Source organism: Protobothrops mucrosquamatus, unplaced genomic scaffold (assembly GCF_001527695.2).
Source record: "Protobothrops mucrosquamatus isolate PMUCROS unplaced genomic scaffold, P.Mucros_1.0 scaffold250, whole genome shotgun sequence".
Taxonomy (NCBI): domain Eukaryota; kingdom Metazoa; phylum Chordata; class Lepidosauria; order Squamata; family Viperidae; genus Protobothrops; species Protobothrops mucrosquamatus.
Window position 1 is genome coordinate 419,727 of NW_015386598.1, and position 5,841 is coordinate 425,567.

General features: G+C 38.7%; 1 protein-coding gene across 1 annotated transcript in view; it reads right to left on the minus strand.

The window, feature by feature from the left end:
- SMS (spermine synthase) overlaps positions 1–5,841 on the minus strand; it is a 36,662-nt gene that overhangs the window by 26,934 nt on the left and 3,887 nt on the right. The gene's annotated exons all lie outside the window — the stretch shown is intronic.

Consider the following 5,841-nt stretch of genomic DNA (forward strand, 5'->3'; position numbering starts at 1 on the left):
TTTTTAGTGGGGTTTTTTAAGGGTATTTTAAGGATAATTTTAATAATCGGCCTTCTTAAATATTTCCTTTTAATTCGGTTTTTAATATAGATGTCATTGTATTTGTATTGTGGTTTTTATGAGGCTGTTAGCCGCCCTGAGTCCCATGAGGAGAAGGGCGGGGTACAAATTAAATTAATAAATAAATAAATAAATAAATGACTTAAATAAGGGAATTGAAGGGGAACTCATCAAATTTGTAGATGACACCAAACTGACAGGAGTAGCCAACACCCCAGAAGACAAGCTCAGGATCCAAAAAGATCTAGACCAGGGGTAGGCAACCTTGGCTCTTTTATGACTCGTGGACATCAACTCCCAGAATTCCTGAGCCAGCATGGCTCAGCTTGGAAACCTCCCTTTTCCCTCAGCATGGCTGGCTCAGGAATTCTGGGAGTTGAAGTCCATGAGTCATAAAAGAGCCAAGGTTGCCTACCCCTGATCTAGATAAACTTGAACAATGGGCCCTATCCAACAAAATGAGTTTCAATGTGGAGAAAAGCCACATACTTCTAGACAGGAAAAATCAAAGGTACAAGTACAGATTGGGCAAGACCTGACTTAAAAACAGTTAACTGTGAGAGAGACCTTGGAGTCCTAGTGGACGATCACTTGACTATGAGCCAGCAGTGTGCAGCAGCAACCAAAAAAGCTAATCTAATTCTGGATTGTATAAATAGAGGCACAGAATCAAGATCACACGAAGTATTAGTACCGCTTTATAAAACCCTAGTAAGACCACACCTAGAATAATGCAGCCAATTTTGGTCACCATATCACAAAAAAGATGTCAAAAGTTTGGAAAAACATCAGAGAAGAGCAACTAAGATGATCAAAGGCCTGGAGACTAAAACATACAAATAACGGCTGCAGGACTTTGGTTTGGCTAGTCTAAAGAAAAGAAGAAATAGGGGAGACATGATAGCAGTATTCCAGTATCTGAGGGGCTGCCACAAGAAGAGGGGGTCACTTTGCTCACCAAAGGGAAGGACGAGAAACAATGGTAGGAAATTGATCAAAGAGAGAAGCAACCTGATATTAAGGAGAAACTTCCTGACAGTGAGGACAATCAACCAGTGGAACAGCTTGCCTCCAGAAATCGTGGGTGCTCCATCACTGGAGATTTTTAAGGAGACTAGACAATCACCTGTCTGAGATGGTATAGGTTCTCCTGCTTGAGCAGGGGGCTGGACTAGAAGACCTCCAAAGTCCCTTCCAGTTCCCTTCCCTTCCCTTCCATTCCATACATAGAATGGATATTTAGTGCATTTCATGAGCATAAAATGACGACTGCTGTAATTTCTACACCTTTCATCAAGTATTGGAAAACCAGTTGTTAAGATTCCTTATCCTCTCCTCTTCTAATAAATCTTGATAAACAAATTTTGTTTTCTGTGAAGGTGGCACACCTAACAAATTAACAGCAGTTTTAATAAGTATCTGTTTCCCAATTGTTTTAAGAATAGAATAGAACAGAACAGAATACACAATACAATACAATACAATTTTTTATTGGCTAAGTGTGATTGGACATACAAGGAATTTGTCTCCGGTGTATAAGTTCTCAATGTACATATAAGCAACAAGTGATAAATCATGATCACAAAATACAATCATCATAAATCATAAGATACAACTCTCAGTGACAGTCATGTACTAAATAAGCAAACAACATAAATCATAAAAGGATACTAAATAAAAGCAACCAACATAAATCATAAGATACAAAGTTATAGTCATAAGAAGCTAAGGAAATAGGTAAAAGGAAAGAGAAGGATAATAGTAATACAGTCCTACTAGGCGGTTTGACATCCCAGGGCATAAGACAGTGCAGTGGGAATTAGTTGTTTAGCAGAGTGATGGCACGGGGAGGAAAATGTCCTTGTGTCTAGTTGTTTTGGCGTGCAATGTCGTCTTGAGGGAAGAAGTTGAAACAGTTTATGTCCAGGATGTGAGGGATCTGTAGATATTTTCACAGCCCTCTTTCTGGCTCATGCAGCATATAGGTTCTCAATGGAAGGCAGGCTGGTTGAACTTGTTTTTCTGCAGTCTTAACGTTGAAGTCTGTCTTGTTTGCTATGCCAAACTGACAGTTATAGAGGTGCAAATGACAGGCTCAAAAATTCCTTTGTAGAACTGTATCAGCAGCTCCTTGGGTAGTCTGAGTTTTCTGAGTTGGTGCAGGAAGAACATTTCTTAATTATTGTGCTTTTTTTGATATTTTTGATGTTAGGTGTCCATTTTAAGTCCTGAGAACCTAGAAATGTGAAGGTCTCTATTGTTGATACTGTGTTGTTTAGTATTGTAAGAGGTGGTAGAATAGGAGAGCTTCTCCTAAAATCTACTATTATCTCTATAGTTTTGAGTGTGTCCAGCTCAAGATTATTTCAGCTGCACCACAGGGCCAGTTGTTCAACTTCCCGTCTATATGCAGATTCGTCAGCAGATCCATGTTTTTCAGGTGGGCCAACACTAACTTTTCAAAGGTTTTCATAACTACGGACGTCAGAGCAACCGGTCTGTAGTTGTTCAGCTACATGGGATGATAGTAGAGTGTTTGAAGCAAGAAGGAACATAACACATCTCTAGTGAGTTATTAAAGATGTGGGTGTAGATGGGAGCACAAACTTTCAAGCAAGAAAGAGTTACCTTGTCTAGGCTTGGTGCTTTTCCAGGCTTTTGTCTGTGAAATAAACAAAAGCCTTCTTTTTCTGTGATCACCAGAGGTAGGAGGCCCAGAAGGATGGAATCAGTTCAGTCCATATTGTGATTTTTAGTATTGTGATTTCTTACAATACAACTTTTGCTTATACTGTTTCCTATCAGGTACTTAGCAGCCAAGGACTCAGCAGCACAAGGAAAACAACAATCAATCACTTAATATCCAACTACCAACACGCTAATTAACAACTAAAAGCTACACACAATTAGGCACCATATTAATAAACAGGTAGTGTACATATTCTAGAAAGAGAGGGAAGATCCCTGATGATGGGCTCCAGCACAAGCCCGAAAACTTGGAAGAATAAACCTTTGGTCCTGGTTACTGACTCAGATTGGATCCTGCAACATTATCCTGGGACACGTATATTTGCCTTTATTCGCAAGAGATATGGGCAGCCGGTGTTTCCTATCTTTTTACAGTTCATTAAAATGTGTCTACGCTGGAGCTGCAGATATTGGGTAATTTAGAAGCACAGTAATTAAATATATTCTGAAAAATAAATCAAATGATTTCATTAACTGATTTTAGTAGCGTACATGTTTCTCATAGCAGTGTAGATGTTTCGCAAAGTGGAAAAAATTGTCAAATGAACTTTATGCTCATAGTCTATATAAAGCTAGCATCTGAAGTAAAAAAAATATTTCCTATTGCCCACCATTTCCTACTCCTCCATTTTTAGAAAATACTTCTCAGTTTACATGAAAAGCTTGATGCCAAGGCCAATTGTTTTAACAGATGGCAATGAACATGTTCATTGTGAAGAACATTTTTTTTTTTAAAAAGTAAACATAAACAATTTCTCAAGTTCATTTGTAATGTAAAGTTAAAGATCTTTTTTGCATTTAATACTTTGATTTTTCCTTTGTATTTAACCATAATTTTAAATCACAGGCCTGTTATCTAAAGAGCTAATGAATAAAAAAGATAAGATTACAGGTAAATGTTTCTTACTCTTACTGTCAACACATTATTGGTAGCAAAGTCATATAGCTTCTACTTCTATAATGATGTCATTGTGTAATTTCCATTTGTATCTTTTTTTCCTCCAAGAATTCAAGGCAACATACTTTTCTTCATTTTATCTTCAAAACAAATCTCTGAGACGGCCTGGGCTACAAGAGAATTATTTTCCAAAAGTGAGATCTCTGGTCAAGATTAAAACAAAATAAAAAGCCATTGACAGCAACAGTCAAATTTGAGAGGATACAGGTAGTCCTCACTTAATGACAACTGGGACCAGTAACCCTGTTGTTAAATGCTGCAATCACTAAGCAAAATATCATATGACTGTAACAGGCTTACAATCTCACTACCCCTTTGATTATTAAGTAAAGTATCAGAGTATTTAAGCAAAACATCATGTAACTATGATTTATGATTGTACTTCTTCCTTCTCTATTAACTCTACTTGTCACAAACCAGTTGCACAACACACAACTGGTGATCATGTGACTGCAGAATGCTGCAATGGTTGTAAGGGTATGCTGGTTGTGAAGTGTCCAAATGATGATCACATGGCCATGAGATGCTGCTACAGTTGTAAGGTTTTTTTACAGCATCATAACAGTTGCCAAACAAGGCAGCTGATATTGCAAGCAATGACTATCATATTTACCTGTATAAAACTGAGTCTTCTTTTTTATAGAACTAAAAATTAAACTGCAGTTAAATAACAGAATTATGCTAAATTTGCAACCAGATGTTTATTTCACCTCTTACCACATATTTGTAAACACTTAATGTAACTATCCTGTTTACAAATGTATTAAAAATAGCTGTAATTAAACCTAAAATTAAGTCATATGCTGGTGTTCTTTCTTTCCTTGGATAAAACATACTGATGAAATTGAACTGGAAGAAAATGCAGATGCAAAAGATATAAAAGGCTGAGAAACACCGTCTTCTTCATCAATATAGTCCTTGCTTAACGACCCTCATTGGGATGAAAACTGCCAGCACAGAATGAAGCAGTTGTTTGGCAAAACATCATATGGTATGACCACGTTTAGTGATGCCAGTTCCTGTAGTGCTAGTTGCGGTCAGTAGGTGAGGACTGCAGCATCATTAGGCAAGGATCTCACACTTCTGCCCTGTTGCATTTGCCTCTGCTTCAACACCTCCCATTTGCCTATCTCCCCCCCCCTTTCCCCTTTTGGCCTACACTCTGCTACTGCCTATCCTTGTCACCCCCACCCCCAGACCTTCACGGCCTTTCTTCTGCAGCTAATAAGAGGCATCCAACTGAGGCAGCCGCTGGCCCTTTATGAAGTCTTGCAGCATCCCCACCTTCTCTTGGTCCCACTGTCCACACTCCCTAGCACCCACTCGCAGCACCTATGACCTGCCCGTGCTTCTGATTTGAGATTGCCACCTTTTCCCACTTAACAACCCATGTGGTCCTAGGGTTACAGCATCAACTGGGACTGCCATTGCTAAGTGATGCAATCATATGATATCATGGTTTATGACTGCATCTAAAGGGCACCAGATCGGAAATGATTAGTGTATAGATTTGTTCCCCAAGATGTGAAAACAAAGAAAGCAATCAGGAACTCAGAGCACTGTCTTTGTAAAATGAGCTCTGGATCTACAGATCTCTCTAATCTTTCAAAATTTGGCATAACCTAGAAATTCTTTTGATGTACAGTTGCAAGAAAAAGTATGTGAACCCCTTGGGATAATGCGGAGTTTTGCATGAATTGGTCATAAAATGTGCTCTGAACGTCATCTAAGTCACAACAATAGAAAAACACAGTCTGCTGAAAATAATAATACACAAACATTACATGTTGCCATGGTTTAATTGAACATAACATGTAAACATTCACAGTGCAGGAAGGAAAAAGTATGTGAACCGTTGGACTTAATAACTGGTTGGCCCTCCTTTGGCAGCAATAACCTCAACCAAACGTTTCCTGTAGTTGCAGATCAGACCTGCACAACGATCTGGAGTAATTTTGGACCACTCCTCTTCACAAAACTGTTTCAGTGTAGCAATATTCTTGGGATGTCTGGTGTGAATCGCTCTTAAGGTCATGCCACAACATTTCAATCGGGTTGAGGTCAGGACTGTGACT